The sequence below is a fragment of the Petromyzon marinus genome, chromosome 27 (genome assembly GCF_048934315.1).
Source record: "Petromyzon marinus isolate PM22_M1 ecotype Great Lakes invasive population chromosome 27, UKy_Petmar_22M1.pri1.0, whole genome shotgun sequence".
Classification (NCBI taxonomy): Eukaryota; Metazoa; Chordata; class Hyperoartia; order Petromyzontiformes; family Petromyzontidae; genus Petromyzon; species Petromyzon marinus.
The window spans coordinates 8,349,736-8,375,794 of NC_133693.1; the positions used below are offsets into that span (position 1 = coordinate 8,349,736).

A 26,059-nucleotide genomic window follows, 5' to 3' on the forward strand; every position below is an offset into this window, starting at 1 on the left:
CAGAGAGCGTCGTGACGGTTTAAAGTCACAATGCATCTTCAGCAGACCTTTGTGAATCCATTGCTGAATGAAGGCCTCCACCACGAATGTTGTTGGATGATTGTACTTCGCCACCACACGCTGATCGGTGCCGGATGGCGAAGATATCGATTTATCACCGCGGATGGGAGTCAAATTTTGCGCTCTGAACCGGGTTGAGGAATGGTATAAATGCCACCAAAAGCATTTAAAAAAAATCGTCAATGTATTTCTACTAAAGTAATACAAAAATGACTGCAAATTATTTGTAAGTGCGTAGTTCTTCGAGATTGCTCCTCCCCACAGAGAACTCGGTCCGCTGTAGCCAGTCCCACCTGTGGTCGTGCGCCTTGGTGTCTAAATCTTTCGTAGTAATTTTTGTATTACTTTATAAATACATGTTAATTTTTATTCATGTTTTTTTTCTGCTGACTTTATGTGAACGAAAAGACATTCGCCCATTTTCTTATTGAAATAGGTAAATTTCAAAACTATCGCTGTCCTGGTCACAAAAGCAAAGTTTCGTGGGGAATGATAGCCATTTTCTGTACTTTTGAGGCATAAGCAATTATGAAATAACACTTACTACTCAGGAACAAAAAAAATATATAAAAATGTGTTACACAGTGTATGATCAGAGGGTGCGGTACGTATGTCTGTTGAACGTCTTTCGCACCACACGAAGCCAATCCCGCACCGTACGCAGCCCTATATAACCGCTCTACCGCCACGGGGCTCTTACTCTCGATGCCACTCGACATTGCCCTGACATGAGCAGCACGTGGTCGGTAGAGCTTCCGACGCTTGCAGAGCCTCTCGCTTCATTCACCATCATGCTGTACGCTGTTACACAGCGTCCAAACATGTTTTGCTTCAAGGTGGACTTGTTGGAGAATACTCTTTGGTGCTTTCGGTAAAGTCACGTAGGTGAAAAGTAAAAAAAATAAAGAATGAAAAAAAAATAGAAATAAAATTTGTACATTTAATTATTTTTTCACCTACGTGACTTTACCTAATGCTTCAAATCTAGTATTGTTGGAGAATGCAACACGAACGCCGTATGCCGGTTCGTTGCGCGGCCATGCTATTAAATTTGAGTTGCGAGGGACGCGTTCTAAAGATGTGTGACGTTTATGATAACCAAACGGGCGCGTACATTTTCAGGGCATGCCTACACACACACACTACATGTGGTTTTTTTTCTGTCTGTCTTTCGTCTCCGACACCAAACGCTTCCAGAGAAATAATACAAATGTTGGCAGCCGGAGGTGCTGCGTGTGGGGTCTGACGGAGGGTTGGCAAACCCAGTTTGCAGTGTTCAGATCCTGAGTTTTATGTTGGGGACAGCCATGATTCTTATGTTAGGCTCTCTGTACAGTCTCTAGCAAATTGATGATTTCAGCCCAGTCACCAATTTGATAAAATCATTCGTTGTCACTTAGTTTTTAGTAATCCCAGCTGAAACCCCCCCCCCCCCCCCATTATTTTGGTTGCTATGTGACGAACAGGTTTCTGCAGGGCATCCACACGGCGTGCCTTTTAGCGCGGTTCAAGAAGCCCATTGTGACGTCACCATCGCGGCCATTCTCTGACACGGAAGACGATGCGCTACTTCGCTGTGGGAATTCCGATTTTAAATATCTTCGTCTCGCGACACGATTAACTGCATAGTTGGAAAATACCTTGTAAGAAAGCAAACAGAAAAAACAAAACAACCCGAAACCAGCGTATCTTGTAATAGAAATGTCATCACTCGGGGAAATGTGTCAATAAGCAGTGTTCCTACGTTTGCGTACACGGCTGAAGGTTATTAATGTGAGGGCGCTTGCACGATTAATCAAACTCTGGCTTTGAGCATGCGATATTCCCCTGGAAAGGAGAGCCGTTATTATGAATGGTTGCCCTCGCGTGTGCAATTCCACAGTGCGTCCAGTTTAAATTAATTAAACAGGAGCAACTGAGCTGGTATTCACCACCACCATCATCATCAGTAACGCTGAATCCACTGCTCGATGAAGGTCTCCCCAGGCTGCCACGATCACCAACGATTCGACGAGTCACTAAGCACCTGCACACGAGATGATTTCATCGCTCCATCTCCTCCATGGGAGTCCTCTCGGACGCGTTCCATTCGTTGGCTGCCTCCCCTGGTCACCCTTCATGACTATCGGTTATCTCCACTTGCAGCGACGCCTCCTGCCTAAGCCCACGAGCTCTTATTTCCAGTGTGCAGGATGTCATTAACTAACATGCGTATGTTTCCGAAGAGGGGTCGTCCTTAAATGACGTCACGCGATTTTGGAAGATTTTTTTACCCCCTCCTTCGTCATACGGTGTCACAAAAAGTCAGACCCCCCCCCCCCTCAAAAATGACGTCACAAAGCTCTCTCCCCCCCCCCCCCCAAATATATAACATGCTTCAAATCGCTTTAAACTATTGTCATTGTAGTGCGTATTTAATGTGGCGCTGCACTCTGATGTTATAGGAGAAAACATTTATTAAAAAGTCTATGTCTATGTAATCAAGTAGAACGTGTTGTCTATATTTATTAGCATTTTGATGTGACGTCACATTTCTCAACCCTCCCCCCCCCCCATCGTCACAAATATCTGACTCCTCTCCCCCCCAGGTGCGTGACGTCATTTATGGGCGGCCCCTAATGGATGCGTGCTTTTTTACGTATCTTTATCATTCCAAGCGTGCATCCTTCCCCGAATTGTTTACTAACTTTTCCATGGTTATTTGCTAATATGGTAGTACGCAATGTTCACAAAAAGTTATTCTTGGGGCATACTGCTATTTTGCTTTTCCTAATGCAATTCGGCTTTCCTAAAGCGCTCAAGCCTGCTCTCATTTGCCTCTAATCACGTTGATTCTGGTCCATCCTCAGCAGTTGTTTTGAGGTACACATGCTACTGTGTTTCCCACGTGTCTCTCCGACCAGATATCTCCAATTAGTTCGCGAATCTGTTCACAGTCTGTTTCCCCATATTTAGCCTTCTGTTAAGTTATTCTCAGAATTAATTCGGCATGGCTGCTCATCACCAGTGATGATTGTCCTGAGCCAGTGGTCAAGATTCGACGTTCACACAGTGGGAACCAGTTAACCTTCGGATAATCACTGCTGCCTTCTAGTAACGTGGAATTTGTTTTGTATATCCTGGCATTGTGTATGACGATGGGTGAATTCCTCACGGGGGATTGATCTCGCAGCCTTTGTATAGTGAGCTGAGAGCTTCAACTGCAGTGTCGCCTAGCCAGTTAAGATGCGGGCAATATAAATTCAACAAAGCACACGTACAATAGTGATACATTCTTGAGTTGTTTCAATATCAAACTTTAATAACCTACATTGAGGGCTTTAAGGATAATATGCCTCCAAGATTCTGAAACAAAACCCCATATGAAAATTCGTCATAACTCGGTCGAAGCAGAATATTCCTAGAAACTGTAAGAGTTCAACGTCTAAATGGATTACATTTACATTAGCCAGGCCGAGCTTTAACCTGGGAAATGAAATGTGATCGTAGTGGTAGAGATGATGTATGTTATGTTGACAAGTGATGAATGACAGTAATGACCACATTAGGTTCAAAGCCATAGGCGCGGGGTGCATTCAGAAAAACCTATAATTTCGCTCAAATGTTTGTGGTTTAAGTTTCTTCTTTTAACCCTAACCCCCATCACCCCCCCCTTCCCCTTAGCAATGCATTCAATTTGTGGTATCGACATCGTGTCATGAGAATCCATTCAGAAATATCACAGCAGCACACAGCCCCGTGTATCAGAGAACAGCTGTGGTGGAGATGTTTCACAGAACTTGTCCCGACGACAAATCCTTCAAACGTCCGCGTGTTTTTTTATACAATAAATGGTAGAGGCTTCACTCTCATGCACTTTGCTACGAGTTGGAATATAGCCAGATTAAATGCAAAATCAAACAGAATGTCGTGACTGGATTGAAATCATCAACGAAGCTACTCTTGAGAACCTGGTTCAATCACGTGTAACTCTACAGATTGGAGCACAGCCTTAGCTGTGATGCCTCGTTGTTCTTACTCCGGAGCCACTTAAGACACTTCGGATTGAAATTATTTTAAACGATACAGTAGGTACGTAACGTTACGTGACTTTACCGAAAGAACCAAAGAGTATGGATCCTTGCAGTCACGAAAACTTCAAATCTAGAAAGTTACGTAACGATTCACCTCCCAAGTGATTCGATGAATTGCTATTATTCGGGGTAATGAGCTGATCTAAGACCTCCGTTGACTTCACCTTATTGTAAGTTCAGTGTCATAGCCATACTTGCCACCTGGCCAAATTGTTTGCTTTACAGGAGTTGAAATAACTTGGGAGGGCAATTGTTTACGATTGTCAGCAACGTGCAAAGAATACAAAATAATGATGTCCATATTAAAGAAACAACGAAAGACATCTTACGGATAAACGTTAATTTTATTCGGACCGCCTTCAAATAAGTAGCACACTCCGAATTCGCGCGCCGTGAAGATGAATCGTCCGGTGTTGAGAAACGTAACCCATTCATTCTGCAACAAGCATAGCCAACGTGCCAACACACAATGCCCTACTCCTGCCATGGGAACAGAGGGATTGTTGACGTTGCCAAACAGATGGCACATTTTTCTCATTCCATTTCTGGGAGGCATTATCAGGGGACTGCTGGAGGAGGGCCACTGAAATGGTAAACCTACACAGAAGCAAGGCTGGCTGGATTTTTTTTTTGAAGACCACCCACCCCTATCATCACTACGATGATTCCACACGGTAATTCTTTTTTTTTCCACCCATGGAATCTTCATAAATTACGCTCGAGTTGTTCTTGCAACAAGCTTCACATCAATTGCATTTGGACATCGTTATGCAATCTTGTGTTTTAAATGTGTTTTTTTTGCGTGCTTTGTATCAATCCTAAAATATGTATCATTTTGCAGCATTTTTTTTTTCACGTGGACGATTCGGTGTACATATTGTAAACTTAGGTTTGGGGGGTTCGGAATCATGCAATTATTGATCATAGATATGCAAAGTGAATCTTTGCAGGTTTCCATAAAACCAATTAACCAAATGAGTGCAAAAGTCCATAAGATTTATTACGACAAATGTAGTTTCAACTAAAGGTTGTGACCCTTGTAATGATTGCCAAGAAAAGGTTTTCACGTGAAACAACCGTTGCCTGATGTGCCCAATTTACGGGCGTTAACAGCCAAATGAAAAGCACTTTAATCGAAGGGGCAATTCAACAGCCAGAACAATACGTGCAGTCTGGAAGCATGCGACGATACGTACAACAACAAAGGTGTCTTCACGGCAAAACATAGCACCATTAACTTGAATGCTTTACGTGTTAAGATGACGTCGCCATCCTCGCTCATATTCTGAATGCAGCCTTGTGATGTTCATCAGATCACGGTTGTGTTTTTTTCATGTTCAGGAAATTTGCCTGGTTAGGCATGATGGGTATATGCCTATGACCGATCTTGTCATGTGTCAGAAGCTAAGATTTGAGCCTGGATAGCACTTGCCTTATTTCATTTCAACAAAGCGCCATGCTTTCCCTATGTTAAAAGCGATGCCTTGCCCTGACCTGTTTCATTTAACGCCTTGCCCATTTTTCTGTCGTGTTTTTCGTGCTGCCTACAGAGGGGTGCCTGGGCACAATAATCTCTACCCAGTCAGTCATGCCCACTGAACCACTGGCACGTGAATAGCACCCGTGCACATCATTTGGCTGGAGGACTGCGTGTCTGTACGTGATGTGTGACTGGCGTGTGTACGTTGTGTGTGCGCACGTAAGTGGTGCGTTTATGATGTGTGTGTTTGTGTGAAAGTGATGTATGTGTGTGGCATACGTGGGTGTTTTTTGTAAGTGGTATGTGGTTAGGTGGTGTGGGTAAGTGGCATGTGAGTGGCATATGTTTTTGAGATATGGATAAATCATGTGAGCGGTGTGTGCGGGTGGTTTGTGTACATAGTAGTCATGCCTTCATTTAAGTGTCATATCTTTTTGCCACGGTGCAAAAACTGGTTTAGAAGCATTGGAAGAGATGCTCACGCTTTACCTCACCATTAAAATCGGCCTTCTGTCCGCCATCTGTGCTACTTAATTATCAGGGCTCTTTAGAGAAACCTTTAAGCACATTTCTTCATGGAACTGCTTATCCCTCGTGGGCCCTCTGCAATTTGTAACATGGCATATATGTTGAAAACCCAACCACCTGTTCCCACATACCCACCACACCTTGCTCTATCCACAACTTCACTGCATTCCTCCCAGGTCTTCCTTGCAGAAGAAACACTCTGTCTTAGTGGGCTTTTCTCTGGTTTAAAATACAAAAAAGCGTGTGTAATTTAATCGAAACAACTAAATGTCCAGGGTTGAGATTAGAACTCGTTTCATATGGCTTAATTAGAAGCAGGCGTGGCCAATATCAGAGCAAGGACACATACTGTGTGGGTGGGAGTGTGTACGTGGCTATGTACAAGTGGGTGAGGCCGCTGTAGTGATGTGTGCCAGCTCGACCTGTGTCCTGGTTGAACCTCCCAGAAATTTGGTAGCTTTAGACTTGGTGCATCTCCCTCTTGTGAAGGTCCTTCTGCCGGTAGTGGCGTTGCGAATTCATTGCAAGGGCTTCGCCGTCACCGTGTACCTAGGCGTAATGCAGGAGACCACTCTTGCATGTATTACATGAATGATTGTTCTGTCCGTATATATATTTCCCCTTGGCAAAAAAAAGATATGGGCTTTTACAAAGGGTGCTTTCTTCTACAAAGGAACACTCGCACATGCTAGTGGAGCACAAGCGCGTGAAGCTCTTATAGCCCAGAATGCGGGCAGCCTCCCGATTTTTGCCACTAGGTGGGCTGAGAATCATTTTGTAACGCTGTGATTCAAAAAGCCCGGATGTTTTTTTTTAATACGGGCAAAAATATAGAGTCCTCGCTGCGTATATCGCGCACACTTGCCATAGGGGCTCAATGCATTGCAGTGTCGTACGCTGTTTCCACTGTGTGCATCGAAAGACCATGATGCAGGTGAAGTCCGCACCGGGGCACGACCATCCCACGTTTGAAACAACGATGAGATTAAATATATAACCCCTATCTCACGCAACGCTCATTGCTCAAAGTGCAGCTCGGGCCATAATCCTGGAATATAAATGATGCTTTCATGACACAATCCCTGCACAATCCATCATAACCCCATAGTAGTAAAGCTATCTTGTCATAATAACCATCACCCACAGCTTGCTGCACTAACCCTGGCGCTGTTCCAGCCATCATCATTGTACTCCATTAGCCAATGACCAGTGGTCCAAATGGTCCATCCTCTGTGGGCCCCTGAGCCTTTTGCAAGTGGTGTAAATTTGCCATTTCCTTTCGAAACCTAACAGTTGCTTTTACGGTTAAATCGCTCCGAAAAGTGTCGGGTACGTACACGGTTGGTGTTCTGAGAAGTGCCGATACGGGAAGCCGTCGTACACATTAAGCCCACTGGCCATAACCCCATCAAATAGGCATGTAACGATTGATCAATTAATCGATTTAGCATTAACTCTTAAAGCTGCCACGTGAAGGGGCCGCAAAATGTGATCCTCTGCAGCGGGATCCAGGAGTGGAACGGCAGCGAATGCTTCCTGTGGACTCGTGGTGGAACCGAACGAGATGGAGCTTACGAGAGAGGATGAGAAAGAGATGGTGCAAAGGGAGCACAAACTCGGTGGAGAGTGTAGACTTGACAGAACAAACCAGATTGGTAATACGGATGAGACGCGCGGTATACACGAGCCAGAACAAACGGGTACAATTAAGTGATAAGGGAAGTACAGATAAATACAAACAAGACCAAACAGAAATGTGCTCTTTGAATATAATCGTGGCCCTGAATTGTGACAATTCACAGACTCCACTGGACGTGTGATTTGTTACATGGCTAGCCAACCAGCAAACAGTGGCCATAATCGCATACAAATTAGAACCCGAGTCGTCATCCTAATTCTGATCCCTGTACTAGCCATAACCATAACAATGTAGAGATCTTTGACAATACCGCTGGCCCTATCCCCTTGCAAACCTATTCGAGTGGCCTATGTTTTAGAAATGGTGTGGCAGTAGCAGTAGTGCAGGGGTTCATGTTATCAGCTGCACGGTCCATAACCACGCAATTCGATGCACGCAGCATAAGGGTTTGCTTTAATCGATGAAGTGCTAAAGAAATCCGTGCGTAATGTTGACTGGAGTCGTGACGACTGGTTGTAATGGGCCGGAATATGGACAGTGCATGGCCCCTACCGGCACTTCTCAGAACACCGTACACGCGGAGACTGGCGCTTGTCGGAACGTTTTCAAGCTACGGCGCAACCGCGCTCCAGTTGAAATGCGTAATTATGCGGCGGCAATGCAGGCGCTTGCATCGTGTGGCTGCGTTTCCATCTGCTGATCAAATGCGCACATTGCAGATTACTTTACTTCACGAGCTTGGCGGACGTTAATTTCGGTGGACGCGGAACGGCTGAAATCGCTTACAATTTTCGCTATCGCGGAGAAGAAATTACATTCTCGACATATTGAATTAATAGCCTTCAAAACCCATTGACTGAGGGTTACCGTATGAAATCGTAAAAATTATAATAGTCAACATAATTCTGGATGTAGGTCTCCCTGCGCCGTGTCGGTCACGGGAAACGTTTGACCATACTTCAGCACGCTGGTCAGTGTGGGCTGGGGAGGGGTTGGTGGGAATATCTCAGAACTGTTTCGTATATCACTCGCCATTGTCAGCCATGCGCTGGGAATCAAACTCGAGCTGCTACCAATCCTGTGGCTGTGCTGTCTTGAAGCCCGGCAACACACAGCAAGGTGCGTATCGTAAGGAAATATTGTCGGAAGGGGCTTTCCAGCGGCACGTTCATTATCACACGGTGAGTGACTCCTGCTCTCTCCTGATTGGCCCGAGGCAAATATATCTCAAAGTTTAACCCAGGGCTGTTTCTGAAAACGTGCCCATTTTTGTCTGGATACACTAAACTAAAAACGATTGAATTTTACCAGGTAAGGCCCATTGAGCTGTATATCCGTTTTTTTCAGAAGCGATCTGGCCACAAATGACACTGACATATCGAGCGTACACAAGGATTCGTGTTCTTCGAAGGTGGTAGGGGTTGTTGCCACTGGCAATATTAAGTGTGGCCAGTATGGGTGTTGATGTGTTTTTTTATTGCAACGCACCACTGTACGGGACGTCTGGTAAAAACATTACCAAGCTGCAACGTGTACACCATTCTCTGGCACGTGTCGTGACGGGTACTGCTCGATTCGACCACGTCCGTCCAGTGCTCGCTGAGCTGCATTGGCTCCCACTTACCGAACGAATACATAAAAGGTCCCATTCATTACACATAAAATACTTGCCACAAATCAACCACGCTACCTTGCTGATCTCGTCAAGGAGCATCAACCATCACGTCAACTCCGGTCATCCTCGCAACGGCTTTTGGTTAACCATCGAACAAAGACGGTCACTGCATCACGCGCTTTCCGATGCGCTTCTGAGGCCATCTGGAACGCTCTTCCAATATTAGGAAGCCACTGGGCGCTATGCACTTTTAAATCTAGATTGAAAACTAATTTATATTGTTTAGTTTCTCCTACCCCACACCGATTTGCACGGTTGGCTATGTACGGTGCGAAAGAAGTTCAACGTACACACGTTACAATGTGAAGCATGTAATTTAGGCGGGTTGTGGCGTCAAAGCATTGCGGGCAGGAGTGGGAGGGGCGGGGAAAAACGAGGATGACAACAATATTGAACACTGGGGAATTCATCAGACCTTTTTGAAAATCAAAAATATCACAGCAAGCCCCATTTTAAAAGGACCACAATTTGGGACATTCAGCATCAGTGTTCTACCAAATAAAGACTTCAATCTAAACAAAGCAACACAGATGGCTATAAATTCCCAAGCTAGGAAAAGCCCCCCACCGCAACAGCCGAGATTTAAACCTCAGAAGCAGCCATTCAGACGGCACTGATCTGTGAATCAAAATACACGGAGACGGCCAATGGACAGCCGCTATTACATTCACCATCTGCTCAGGGCGTGTAACGCGGGGGCACGTGTAACATGCATTACACGCTAAGTACATTTCGCACATTTGTCCGTAACATCAGAAACAATCGCCTCATTTTTTATCGGCGACACGCACGCGTGCCTTGATGGCGCGCGCACCTTCTGCATTAAACGTAAATATGCGTCCTGACAAAGGCTCTGATTCACGCGAGGTAAAGTGGGATGCATGTGCACAGCAGGGTGAACCCACCCTTCCACACGGAGTGGGGTGAACCCACCCTTCCACACGGAGTGGGGTGAACCCACCCTTCCACACGGAGTGGGGTGAACCCACCCTTCCACACGGAGTGGGGTGAACCCACCCTTCCACACGGAGTGGGGTGAACCCACCCTTCCACACGGAGTGATGCAATGGTGTTAAGAGGCATGTCAGCAATGTGGCTGCCTTATGGCAGGCACGGTGGGCAATTATTATTTGCCTCAAGACTTTTGCATCAAGATGTATCCAACGCAATGGGGGAAAAAGAGTTGCTCCCGTATTTCATAGTTAATCTTGTGTGTACGTACGTGTGTGTCGTATATATACATGGGGGGCGAAAGTGTAAGCAGTGAGCGTGCTGCGCTACGAAATGGGCGACCCGAGTTCGATATTTAATTATATAACACTATGTAACACGATTTTTGTTCCTGGGTAGTAAGTGTTATTTTATAATTGCTTATGCCCCAAAAGTAGAGGGAATTGTGCTATTATTCCGCACAAACTTTGTTTTTGTGGCCCAGGACTTTATGTGAAAGAATGACACAAATGCACAACACTTTTCTCAATGAAAATAGGTAATTTTGTAAATATCACTGTCCTGGTCACAAAAGCAAAGTTTGTGGGAAATAATAGCCGTTTTCTTTACTTTTGAGGCATAAGCAATTAGAAAATAACACTTACTACCCAGAAACAAAAAAAAACATTTTTTGTTACACAGTGAATTATCGCTCACGGCCAACACCACTGACAATCATCTAAATCGGTCCTTAGGTCGACTCGGCCTCAAATGAGTACCTGGCGCGATGTGTAAACCACCCACCCCCTCGTGAGCCGTGACGGCCTTTATAGGTGCTTGCTAACAGCACTTGCCCCAACAGTCTATTAAGGCTATAGGGGGATCTTTGTATTTTTATTTAAGGAACAAACCTTTATTGGAATCTGAAAGGAATATTGGTCATTCTGGTTTTCTTATTTTTTTGGAAGCAATCCCTTAAAAAGGTCACTTCGTGTAAAATGATTGTTTTGTTGGGTTGCTTTTTTGACGACGTGTGTACTTTCCTATAAAGTCCTCATTGACCTTAGCTGCCAGGTTTACAATGCCACCCGTGGTGCATTGTATTAACAGCTTCAGGTTGTTCATCCAAAAAATGGGCTTTTGTGTTCATTTCAAATCACTTTACTTTCTCATCTAAATAAAACTTCAGTTCTATGTCCCAAGACGTATTGCTTTTAGCGAGGCGAGCGTGCCTACGTGTGCACGTAAAATAATGCAACTCCTTTTAACCGTGACCCTGTTTTTCATGAATCATATGAGCTGCAGCCATAAACCAACCTGTGCATATTCCTGTTATCAGCAGACCAATGCTTATTCATGTCATCCCTGCTTTCTGTGTGGATAATGGACGTTACGCGGACGTGGTCATGACAGGTGACAAATTTATCCTATTAACTGCAGATAATCTCAGGGATAAGAGTTATTTTATGAGGTGAAAATAGGACGTGAACCCCAATTTGTTTTTCTGCAAAATCCATGTGGACAGCTATGAAAAAAGATCTTCATAGCTCATCAGATTCCTCCAGTATAAATACACATTTTAATTCTGGATGAGAGGAGTTTCACTGAAAAATATGGGGAATGGTGGCACCGTAGTTATTAATCCTGAAATCCTGGTGTTGAATCCTGGCCGTCCACTGCATGACTGTCAAGTGACACCTGAACCTGACCCGCGTGATGCAGGCCTTGCAATTGTGTTTTTTTATGTATGTTTGAACTTCTTTCGCACCGTACCTAGCCAACCGTGCCAACCGTGCTAATCGGGGGTGCGATTGTGTGCCGTGCCAAGCGTAATGGAATGCTCGCCAACAGCACTTGCCCCTACATTTTTGTTAAGGCTACATGGAAATATTCATGTCTCCTGTAATGTACACACACACACAGGAATGCTGCGCAGTCACCAAATATTAAGTGCCCGCAGACCTGGAAATGTATTTTTATTTGGCTATCCGTAACATGAATGCCTTTTTTGTTCATCGAGAAGTACAGACTCCTCAAACATCGATAGAACGTGAACCTCGTGTTCTCTTCGCCTGACATTCATTGGCGTTATGATCCCAAAACGCTTCGACTGCCCCCCTACTGTAACAAAGTCAAAGTGTCCAGCATGCTCAAACCAAACGGTGGCGCGGTGCGCATATTCGAGGCTGCTGCCGAGCCAGCCGGGAAATTCCATTGGTTGCCTGCGACCATATCACCCTGAACGGGCCGTATCCCTCGACATCTCGTAAAATAAACAGGGGGGTTAAGCTGGGTCGATACTTGAATGAAAGATTGACTCTGAATACCAGGTGTTGTAGGCTTGGACTACTTGGGTATCCCGAGTGTGGCAGGACAGCAATGGATCCTTGAATAACATCTGTATGGATCTTCGTCTGGCATGGGTTTTCTCCGAGTGCTTCGGGGATCCTCCCGCGATGCAAAATAGTCACAAATGGAATTGGTGCAACACCCACCACTGCAGGCCTTTCCTCAAAATGTGCCTTGAGATTCGGAAAGGCTTTCTTGGGTAATTGGCAATATTATTACACTTTGGTTCTTTCGGTAAAGTCACGTAGAAAGAAAAATAAATAATGTAACACGACGTTTCGATTGCAACACAAGCAGTCGTCATCAGGTAGAACAAAACCTAGTGAACTTAGAAATACAATGCAATCCAACACAGAGTCGGCTAACACAACAGTCAGCATCTTACCTGGTTGATTACGTTCTTTCAAATATTGCTACATTTGGGAGGGAAACAAAACACAACAACAACCGCCATTCACCACTAAGTGGCGGTGACGTCACCACGACGCTTGTGCCAGGCTATGTGCACCCTGAGGCCACGTGAAGTGTCGAACGCCCGCTGGCAGGAGGTCACGGGGCAGACCCAGGTGCCACGGGTCGACTGACTGAGATAACTGGCTGATGCACCACCTGTGCCCCCTACTGTGCCAACCTGCTGTGCTTTAGCTACCCGGCGCTCCGCTCGTTGTTGTGAGCGTCGCTCCTCCGCCCTCCGTTGTTGTTGGAGGGCGACTACCTCCAACTGTCCAGTAGCGTCCTTCACGAGCCTCCTCCACAGAGGCCGATCTTGACACCGCTGGTACCAGTCATCGGCAAGTCCACTCAGCTCCACGTCCTCCTGTACCACATCACTCCATCTCTTCTCTAGCCCGTGCCGCGCCCGTTTAGGCCCCTCAATCCGGCCGAACAAAAGCTGTTTCGGCATGCGGTGGCTGGGCATGTGGGCTACATGACCCAGCCATCGCAGCCTTGCCCGCCGGAGGAGCTCACCGATGGGACCTTGCCCAGATCTTTCAAGAATGTGTGAGCTCCTCACACAATCCAGTCTGGTTAAACCCAGGATGGATCGTAGGCAGGCCAGCCTAAATGTTTCTAACCGGCGAAGATGTTCCATTAGGGGGGTCCACGTTTCGCAAGCGTAGAGAAGGGAGGGAATGACCGTGGCCGAGAAGACCTGAAGCTTAGTGCGGAGCGACAGACCAGGTAGCTTCCACACAGCGTTACGCAACCGATGAAAATATATTGCCACTCGACTGATTCGGAGTGAGACCTCTGCTGTTAAACTGGAGCCGGTCATAAGCACACTGCCCAGGTATGGGAAACTCTCCACTCTCTCCACAACTGCCCCATCACCGATTGGGAGTTGTGGGGGTGGAGTGTCCGATGGTACAAAATACCCAGGCAGGTGCTTAGTTTTGGTGGGGCTGATGGTGAGGCAAAACACAGACACACAAGCAGAGAGACAACACAGAGACACAGAGAGACACAATATAGACACACAGAGACCCAATGATTTCGAGGGATCGTTGGGTTTCCATGTGTCTATGTTGTGTGTCTCTCTCTCTGTGTTGTCTCTCTCTGCTTGTGTCTGTATGTGTGTCTCCGTGTCTGTGTTTTGTGTCTCTCAAATTTAGCAATCATTGGAAGAACGTAATCAACTAGGGTAGGTGCTGACTGTTGTGTTAGCCGACTATTGTATTGCATTGTATTTCTTCGTTCACTAGCTTTGTTTTCTACCTGATGACGATTGCTTGTGTTGCAATCGAAACGTCGTATTCTATTATTTTCTTTATTTTCTTTCTACGTGACTTTACCGAAAGAACCAAGGAGTAATTCCTGCAGTCACGAAAGCTTCAAATCAAACATTATTATTGCATTTCTATTCGTAGAGCGCAGGTGGGAGCAGTCGCGCAGAGTACACTTTTGGACACTATGAACGTGACAACCTGAGCTCAATTCCCACTCATGATTAAAATAAATGGTGAGTGATATCCAAACCTGTCCTGGCACCCCCCCCCCCCCAACTTTTTACCAACTTGTACTGATGTACTGATAAGCATTGGTGAAGTCCAGGTCAAACAAATCAAATCAGTTAAGTATTTGTGGCATTCTTAGAGCGCGAGGTTGTTATGATGGCGTTATGTTCCAAAGATGTAGGCGATATATTCCACAGATCATGACGGTACTCTGTTTCACAGATGCAGTGGTTTTTCAGTAGGTAGCAAAACAACAACTGCCGATTGCCACAAAGTGAGAGTGACGTGCGACCATTGGGAGGAGGCCTTGTGACAAAGGCTGTTAATTATTTTACCAATGTAATTTTATTAATAGAACAAATCGCCGTTGGCTTTAAAAGATGTGGAACTAATTTTATTTACGATAAAAAATAAATAGGATGGATTTAAACTCGCAACCAAACGGTTGTGAGTTTTATAAAATTCCAGTAAAAAAAAGTGTTTTTTTTCTTTTAAAATGCCACCGTTGTCTGATCCTCGGCGGCAATCTGAGAGCAAAGCAGAGTTGTTTTTAATACTCTTTGTTTTTTTCGGTTAAGTCACGTAGCTTGATTCCATCTATCACTCGGCCTTAAGATTTACATTGAACTGCCCATATAGGACTCGCCACTGTGATTTCTACATTGGGTCAAACTTAACATCTCTTAATGTTCGACGGCTTGTGCACCAGATCTTATTTATTCACGATGTACTAACAAAAAAATCCGCAGACTACCTGCTGGAATCTCCTCAATGTTTCAAAGAACAAATTTGACCTCAGGTCTTCGCTCATTTACCAGCTGCACATTCCCTATTGCCGTACAAAAACTGGAGGAAGGGCCTTTGCTATTGATGCCCCCAGGGTCTGGAATGCTATTGCCAATAAACTGGAACGTGAATCGCTACCAATGAGATCTTCACTCAAAACTGCTCTAGAGGAGTTGTACACCCCTAGCTGCCACTGCTATTCATTGGTGTAATATAAAATACAATGTTTTCGCTCCGGATGACGCTGCAAAGTATTACCTGTATTTTGATTTAGCGTGCTGATCTTAAAGGTGCATTGAAAAATTTGATACTCCGACTGATGCTTCTGTTGTGGAATAACTCATGCAGCCAGCTATGGCTCTAGGATTGGGTGTTACATGTTATTTATGTAGTTTATTATAAAAATCCGGTCACAGTTTCTATGATCACTGTTACGTTGCAATTATGGCTTTATTTTTTGGTGATTTCGAAAACGTTTTTTGGTTTGGACATGTTTGTTTTGTTGTAGTACGGAGTTAGACTGGCCTTAATCTAAGTTTTCTTGTGGTTGTTGTTGTTTGACTTGCATCCCACTGGGATTTTTTGTACACAGCCTTGGTGTACGGTGCTTTTTTCAGGAATATTTTGCTGTTTTTCCTGGATTTTCTGTTTGCAGAGTCACATAGTCACTTTAAGATGTTTTACTTGTTCGTGTTTTTGTTTTTTTGTTTGTGGTTGCACCCGATTCAAGAGCCGAATGGCTCACAGGGCTATACCAAAATAAAGAAACTGAAAAAAAACTGAAACTAAAGAAAGGTAAAATAAATGAAAACAACTAAATAAAGTCACGACGTTTCGGAGGCAACACAAGCTTCCGTCTTCAGGTGGAACAGTCACAGCAAAATAGCTGTATCATTTTTTTTAATAATTTGGTTTGAAAAAAACCACACCGTACATCTCTCCATTCACTCACGAGGAGATGGGGGGGGGACGGTGACCCCCAAAAACAATTTGGTTGCACTCAAGTGGATGTAATTGCGGCATTCCACCAGCTTCATCCATCTGTCAGTGGCCGAGAGGTCCTTGTTCAGCTAAACTTTGTGCTCTTGTGATCATTCAATTAATCCACTCTGCTCAGTGAGGGAATGTCCTTTTCAGGAGGAAAGCCCATTTATTTGACACAAACACAATGGCAGCCCTAATTGAATAAGCCTTGATCCAATTAAGCCGACAAATAGTTTTTTTTTTGCTCCTTTTCCATCCGTTTGTGCAATTTATTTTTCGGATGCCGCGGTCAATGCAGACACACCCCACGCGTCCAAACAATTTGATGAACCCTGGGGGAGAAAATGAGGCACACAAAGAACCCAACACTGCAACGTGCGTTTTGTTGGTGGCAAACAGAGCAGCTTTGTAAATGTGTGGCCCACCTTTTAATCGTGAATTATAATGCGAGTACCTCCACACGCGCACACTCTGAATTTACTGGTCTTCTGTTAAACCGTGGAAGTGTTTTAAGCACGAGAAAAACGGCACACCCGAAAGTGCAGTGAATAGTTTGGAGAAAGATGTCGCTTGGCCGAATAAATCAAACCATTTTAATAGCTCAGGTGATTAACATCACGATCATGCCGTTGATTCCACCATATTTATCATTCCCTTCCTTCTATTCTGCCAGATTTGACTGCTCTTTTTGTTTAGGCGATACAATATCACCAAGGTTTGTTCTTACAGTATCCCACCGGTTGGTTTACGTCTTGACCTATTGGTCACCAACCTCTGCGTGCCACTCCTATGTTTGTGTTGAGAACTTGCCCTCTTCCATGCTACACACGTTCCCCACACATTAACAGCTTTTTCTTCACGATTACACCATAACCCAGTGGCTCTTAACCTATAGTGCAGTCTTGCACTCCTTTGGTTCACAATCGTAAAAAATGTAACAATATTAATAAATACATAGGTTTGAAATATGTTTCGATGATTTACCTACTAAAAAAATCTGGCATGTCTCATACCCCCAGCAAGGGCATCTTGCACCCCTAGCTGATGTGTGCGCCCCAGATTAAAAACCACTGCGATAACCTGAAGCACCTACTATACTTTAACTTGCAATTCACTTACCCTCTTGTCCTGGGGCATTTCTAGCATCCTCTTCTGCTCTTACATTCACAGTCTAGAAGATGCTCTTCTAGTCAATTCTAGCTGTGTGACCTCTACAACAACGCAGTTAAGATTTGAACTGACTAGTTAAAGCCTTAAGGGCATGTTGGGTAAAAATTGACAAACTTAATTTATTTATTCGTAATAGATTTTTGAGTTAGGCCACATCTGGCCAAAGTTACGTAGTAAGACCCTCTGCCACTCGGCGTGGTCAAACACATTAAAGTGACACGTGTATTCGCGTTTAACGCACCAATTATTATTACTCCATCTCACTGAAAAGTTGAAAGGCACATTTTCGCAATAAAAACATAAAAAAATACGTATACATAGATCCTGTTGAGAGGCGATTATGTAACTTCGGTTTTTGGTTTTGGGTTGACCTCGAGGTCATATCACGGATGGGATTAATTAATAGTAAAAACACACCAGTCGTTGTGACCCCACAGCCTCCACGCTTTCTAAACGGAACCGTAATGCTCATGATAGCGACTGCATGCAAGTTTAATAATAATTATGAACTAATGGCTCGTGGTTTGAAAACATCTAAAATTTCCATGGGCCTTTAGAGGCCTTCTGCTTTTAAAGCTTTTCATGTATCACTGTTAACGGTCATCTGCACAATGTTATTTGACGCCTTGGTTGGAACAGATCTGTACACTTGGAAAGCTTCACCACTGGTAGTTAATGATGACTGAGAAGGAGTATCGATCGCTCTGGGCGAAACCGTAATGTTTATTCATGGGGCGTTTATGAAAACGTTGTTGGAATATTTAAATTGACATGCGTAACTGGAGGGTTACTGAGCGACCTTACACTGCATGCAAATCGTTCCTCGGCTCCTCATATGCTCCCTTAAAAAAACCATGAGGCATGCCCAGATGACACACTCCTGCATTTTTTTTCGACAATACGGATTTGGCTCAGGGATTTGCAAAATGTTCCACATGAGCAGTGACCAAATGAAGAGGTAATTGAAGCTGCCGTAATCGGATTGACTGCAGGCCTGCATACAAATGTCGAGAGGTCGGGTGCTTATTTTGCCACCGTTGGTCATGCCGTTTGGCAGAGATCAATTAGCAGAATCGTCTTTTTTTTAAAAAATGGATCCTGTTTGCCTCGCCAGCACGGATCACACCTCCTGTACCCTCCAGAGCGTGGGGACACGGGCGGGCCAATTCATTTGCTGTTTGGCTGCAAGGTGGAGCCAAAACCTCGGTACATAGCAACAGGTGTATCTCTGGTAGTTTCCAAGACAGAGGTTCTTTGTAAGCCATCTGGCTACCATGAGAGATTCGTTCATGAGGCTATCTACATATACAAGCACAGAGACAATTTCAACCGAGAAGATGGATTCTGGCTTAGCAATCATTGCAAAGATTTGATAAACCATTTCAGGTCTTAATTGATTGTTCATGCTTACAGTGGCTTTCAGACAGCATACATAAAAAACAAATTCGTCTCCCCCCTCCTCTTTTCAGAATATAGATGGACTAGTCCTAAATAAACTGCCAAATCGCTGCGCGTGGCGCTAACGTTTTTTAAATAAATAAATATACCGTTTTAAAATAAATAAATTTATGCAAACCGACACACCTGAAGAGGGCCGTTTAAGTTATGGTCGAAACGTCGTGAGAATTTTTATTGTTATATATATTTTATTATTTTGTTGTTTCCCTTCAACGTGACTTTACCGAAAGAACTAAGATTATGAATTACTGCAGTCACGAAAGCTTTAAATCAAAAATTTAGGTGTATCTCTGTTATTCACAACTTCGGGGGTTGGATTGCCAGGGTACGCAGAGCTCTGTGCGTGTGACGCTCCTGAGCTCGGCTGATGACAAGATGACAGTACAGCAAGTAGGCTGTTGACCAATTTTGCAGATTTTAGTGGCGAGTGATAGCTGATCCAGTCCTGGGCAACTCCTTTACCGAGCTGCACTGACCAACGTGGTCAAGTATGATCAAACAACCCCCATGAACGCATGGCGTGTGGAGGCATTAATCCAGCAGTGGATTGACAATATGCTTTAAATTATGATGCTTTGGTTTCTCAAATAATGCTGGTGGATTTCACCACAGAATAAATACTTTGGAAGGATGTCAAGGAAGAACTCCAGTCAAGTATCAGCGCTCATACAGCAGTCGATTAAAAAACAAACGGTTGTACATGTACATCTGCAGTACAGTGTCATTGTTAATACAAGTTAGGCTTGTTAAATAATGCTGGAACTTTAAAACCGCATGGACCGCGTCCGACACTGTGGTGCAGTGTAAGATGGCACCTTTACTCGGCCCACTCTGTGAAGTGACAAAATCACGACGATTGCTATCAACGTGGCGACCGAAACATTAATCATCGATCTCCCGGTCTCCAGAGCAACAACAGCACAAGCCGCGTCGACGGTCCTCTTCAGGGCCAAGCAACGACACAAACAACGACAGAAAACGACACAAACAACGACACAAACGACGACACAGACAACGACACAGACAACGACACAGACAACGACACAGACAACGACACAGACAACGACACAGACAACGACACAGACAACGACACAGACAACGACACAGACAACGACACGCCAGTTAAGCGCCAGGACAAGGATCCTACAACGGAAGATTGAGGGGCTCTCCCGGGCGACATTCGAGTACCTCGCAAATGGAATGAAAACCCATAACATTGATGTCCTGACCCTCCAAGAAACCCACGTTTTTGGATGCCCTTACATGCCAGTCACGCTACCACCAGTATACAGGCCGGACTTCTCTTTTTTGCCATATTTCGATCATGATATACGATCAATCCACTGCTGGATGAAGGCTTTTGCAAGCCATCGCCGTCTCTTACCTTCCAGTCCACGAGCAGATCCCCTGGCTCCACGCCATGTTCGGTAATGATTTCTAAACGTTCTTCTCGAGGCACATTGGGTATATTGCTTTTCATGATCAAATTACAATTTTCAAAAGTACTTGCTTTGGTTTGCCGCCTACTTTATAAATGTGTTTCTAATCTGGGCACGCGTACCACTCCTCCGGTTTTTTTTATTGGTGTTGTGTCCAACTCGCAGATATCTCCAGATGTTTTGCAAATTTGCTGTGCGTGGTTGCTTACTTTAGACCGTGAGTTTTGTTTGAAATTTTGACGGCATATTCCGAACACAAAATAAATGTTTTCATAATTTTTTGTTTTGCATATGATTTGTCAATAACACAAAAATAAACGATTTTAATAATTTTTTTTTTTTTACAAATGACCTGGTAAATAATTTGGCTCAATTTGTGTGTGTGTTTTTTTTTTTAACCAGTGACACCTCTCCAATATATGTGTGCGTCACTTTTCCCATCGCAAGTAAAAGGTAGCAGGGTTTAAAACCCAGTCGGCGGTCGACTCTGCCTATCATGGTTCCAGGGGGTCATAAAACAATTACCACCATAGCGTTTAACTTGTCTACGGTGGTTGTGTTAGTGCGAAATCAGCCCCTGCCATAGTCGTGTGGAACTTCCACCACTGGCTCAAGACTGTCAGTGGAGATGAGCTTAGCCCTTTGCTGTTTTAGTCAGGGAGACGCTTTGACCTTTGACCTTTCCCTCGCAGCCTTTCCTTCTTTATTTCACGCTAACGGTACCGACCGCATCCCGACGTCGACAGGTTTCCTGGGAAGTTTTCAGTCGTTAAAAATAAACGGTATCAATCTAGATTTGAAGTTTTCGTGACTGCAGGGAATCCATACTCTTTCGTCCTCTCGGTAAAGTCACGTAGGTATAAAATAAATTAAATCACGACGTTTCGGGCGCAACACAAGCGTCCGTCATCAGGTCATCAGGTGATGACGGACGCTTGTGTTGCGCCCGAAACGTCGTGATTTATTTTATACCTACGTGACTTTACCGAGAGAACCATGTGCGCACGAGATTAGAGAGAAAACAGCCTTTTAGTCTGGGAGCAACTACAAAGTGATGGGCAGTCCAGGTCTGTTTTATTGATGACAGAGAGGGATCCAGTCAGCCAAAGTAAGGACGAATATTACCGAATTCCTGGAAATTAAATGGAAGGAAACAAAATAATGGTTTCATTAATTGCATTATATCACACGGCACACGCTTTTCATCTTACTTAGTTTAAGCACAGTTCCTTTCCATCTGAAGTGGCGGTAATCACGGGAAATAAATTATGGGAATTCTGGATGTGCACTTTATCTTTTCACGTGACTCCTAAATTGCACTCGCCGGCACAGCATATTCATGTTAATCAATAAGAGTGCATTACGGCGGTGCGTGGCGTCATTATAAATGGGCCGGCCAGGAAATAGTGCAAGGCCTTCTAAAAAGCATTCCAATTATGTATTTTTATTGCACAGTGTTTTACAATTGCGGCTTGACCTGCTATAAAGTGATTTTATGGAGGCGACCTATTTGCCTCCATCCTCCGCAAAAAAAAAAAATTTGGCTCGCGATTTGAACCTCGGCGCATTACATGACATTAAAGTAAATGGCATTTCACGTTGCGTGTATCAAGCTCTTGAGTAACGGCAAACATCGCAGTGACTTAATTATGATGCCACCGAGCGTCACCAATTATATATTTATATTCGTACACCGTGTTACGGACATGTTGTATCCCGTAAGGGGATTTTACTGATTTGATTATAGAAATGTTCTTTAGCATCAGTCAATAGTATCCATATCATATATTATATATTTTATAAACAAAACCCATTTTTTGGAGAAGGGTGTTCTCGTAAGAGTGTCCTATTTCCGTTTATTTACATTGCCAATTATTTCAGTTTTAAGTTCATAAGATGACTAATTTGTTTCTTGATTTTTGAAGATGTATATTTTGACACGAAACCAACTTATTTTCAGCATACATTTTTAGCCAGCCGAGCATAACGCCGTCTAAGAGCATAGCTCCGGAAGGCAATAGTGCAGAACTATCATCATGAGGCCTCCTTTGCCAGTAGCAAAATATGATGATAATAGATTTTTTACCCTTTTTTCTGGCAACAAAATTGACACCTTTTTACAAGGAATCAAGTTTGCATTAACCACAATACGTGCGGTCAGAATGCAACAGAAAAAAACAATTCTGATAATGTATGCATTGTCCTTGAAATTGATTGGTCCACACCAGAGACAGCTTTTCTTAGAGCCCAGTCTCACATGGTGTTGGACCAGATGACGCCAAAAGGCGCACTTTTGGAGTCAGATTTAACAGTCCTCAATAGGGCTCACGATTAGACACGAATGAAAATCAGTTGTTAAGTTCACTATGCCTTGTATGTAACGTTTTCACGTGAAACCTGCTGCCACTAAAGGTGTTACATGCAGCACGATTACAAAAAAACAAACGTGCCTTCTTGAATCAAAGGGTGACCGTGAATTGAGATACTGAGCTTTGCTTTGTAGACAGTGGTTCAACGCATGTTGGTCATCTCATACTCGTTCCTCTCGACTGAAGTAATAACGTGAAGTTAGTTGGTAGCCTTTGTTTGTTGAGCATTTTGGTAACTCAGACGCAATATAAAAAAAAACCCAACAACTATGCTTGGGAATGTATAATTCAGAGGTGGCTTTCCAGAATGGAACCAGGAATGTAAATGGTTCTGGATCATTATGCTGACACTTTTTACGCATTTGAACTGGATATTTTATTTTCTCTATTGATGTGAAGTCTGATGGCTTCAGATTATTTTGTTGTTTTTTTCCCTTCACGGTGATGTGGGTTCATTGTTTTCTCTGTCTTGCTCGTCAGATGCTCCTCTTGTTCCTACACCCGTGAAATTATCTGTGCATTCACGTCGTACTGTGGCATTTTCGCCTTGGACGGGGTACATCTTGAGAGGCAATGTTACTGCATTACCGGAGTCATTTTCTGAATGTCTAAATAAGGCAGCGCGTGCCGGCTCGCTAATTTTATAATGACCATACGTGTCACCCCGCACCCCTGCCTCGTCATTTGAGGCCCCTGACCACTGGCTGTTGTGTCCCACCTTGCCTGTCACCTTGTGGTAATTGCACATTTATGGCTGTGCGTTGCCCCGTTTGTCCCTTACGTGGTGGTGGAGGAGAGGCTTTTGCAACCTCTCGTGTTGTCACCTTGGCAACACTGTAAAATAAGATCTCATATCTGAGCTGTGCTGCATGGAAAACTGGGACAGTTTTTTTTTAAATAGCAAGCATGCTATGCATGATAATTTTTTATAAGCGTGCACAGCATTTTACAGGACGCGAGGAAGACCCGATGCAAAAAATAACATGTACTATTTCTTTTTCTAACGCCTTTTTTTTTACTGATGCAACATTTCAGACATTCATTCATGGATATGTCATTATCATTTGGCGGCTTTCAAGATGTTCTCCATTTTTCTATGGACTTGTGCCAACACGTAACCACGACCGCCATTCTATCACAGTAAAAGGATTCGTCAGCGTCGTGCAGCCATTTGCAGCGATTGTAATTTTCTAAATGTTGTTCACGTGGGCGTCCTTCAAAGGACCAAAGAGATAGAAACTTGAGAGTGCCTGATCTCTGCTCTACAATGGACAGCTCAAGACACTTTGTTCAAACTGTGAGGTTATGTTCTCAAGCTCGTGTGTGGTATGGAATGTGTTATGGTCTGGCTTTGGCTTGTTGGTAGAGAGGGCTTCAACTGAACGATGTTCATGACATTCCTCTGTCTGATATAAAACAAATCTTGTATCAGTTGAATAACATGAAGAAAATATACTCTTGGGTTATGCGTTGTATGTATCTGAACGTTCTTTATGCATGTAATATAGTCACGCACGACTCTCCGTAAGTGCTGACACAGAGCAACTGAATCACAATCGGAAAGTTGTGAGTATTAATTCTAGCTGCTGATCGACTGGGACCATCATCATCATCATCATCCCCTGCCATGGGAAAGTGAATTTTGCATCACTGCATCAGGGTTGTAAACGTAAAATGATAAATTTCTTAGTTGAGCAGTGCACTTCATTGAATGGCTCTCGGAGGAAAATAAATGCAGCTGCCAGCGGATGTGCCCAGTACACTGAATTTACCCTGTTGGGAAGTCCTAAAGGGGTTGTCCTACGGATAGACAATGCCCCACCATAGTCCTGTGGAATGTCTACTATTAGCTTAGGGCCACTTATGGAGATGAGTGTCATCTTGTCACTCGTGGGAGTGGTGAACACATTGGCCTTGACATTGTTTTAAGAATGCACTAAATTGATGTGCAACCCTGTTGTAAAAGTGCTGAATTCATTAGTGAGAAGGCAACATGCAACACAGCCTCGCCCCCCCCCCCCCCCCCCACAACAAAGATCTTACACAGTGTCCCCTGTAAACCCATTGCCATCCCAGATGTTCGAGTTGTGTTTTATGTCACTGCTGGCTTTGCCGTTTCTGTGACAAGTTGTCAAGACGTACCAAATTGGTTGGGGTTGATTTGGGCTTCAGGGAATGGAATGTTTGGAGTTTATAGAAGTTAATTATCTGTTACAAAGAAACTGTCAGGGCTTACAATAGAGCAATCGGTCTTTTTCCCCTCCCTATGGTCAAACTTTTTTCCCGAGCAGAGGATAAAAAAAGGATTTTTTTGTAATGCTTTTTTTTATTACCTCAGATTTACACCTTCAAGGTATCAAAAAAACGTCTTCATTTTTAAGAGGATACCTTCCATTACAATGGCTGATTTGATCACATTCACATATTTTTACGGCATTTAAACAGGTCTAAATTAATCTGGCCAGGTAAAGCCGTGGTTAGTGTCTTTGTTTTGCTAAACTGAAAATGTATCAGTTTGAATCCTCATCAAGGTCAATTCTGTGAAGGGTTGCTAAAAACGTGTACCACTTCTTTTGGAAGTCAACAGTGGTCATCCATTCGAGAAGTTAACTCCTTGCTATGGAAATGTGGAACTACTACCACTGGCTCGGAGAAGCGAGTGGAAATTGATGCAACCCTATTCTCTATTTGAGCAGGAAAATTAAATTCACTTAAGGTCCATTCGTCCATTCAACGTAAACACTTTCACACTTTCACACTGATACACACACGTACGGAAAGAGTACGATAAATACATCAATTATCTCCTTCGCTAATTACCACGTGTGTGTGTGTGTTTTCCCTTGGTTGTCAATCCAGCATGGGTTGTCTCCATAGATTTTCGTTCCTCCTAGGGACATTTTCTGCCCAGAGTCCACCTGTTACTTTCATAGGACCATGGTCATTACAAAAAAAACCCACCAATGACACTCTTATAATCGTGTACGAATACAAACGGCGCAAGACTGCTGACATTTTAAAATTCCGTACCTTGCTCAGCATGAAGTTTTGCAGTGTAAGAACTTCTTAGAAAAGCCAAGGGGAAGAAGAGGGAGAGAGAGAGAGGGGAGAGAGGGAGAGAGGAGAGCGAAAACAAAAACAGCATTTGTAATCAGCCTGGTTTG

General features: G+C 43.9%; 1 protein-coding gene across 5 annotated transcripts in view; it reads left to right on the plus strand.

Annotated features, from left to right (window-relative positions):
* The window catches only part of EYS (eyes shut homolog), a 539,265-nt gene that overhangs the window by 81,655 nt on the left and 431,551 nt on the right, over positions 1–26,059 (plus strand). The window lies entirely within an intron of this gene.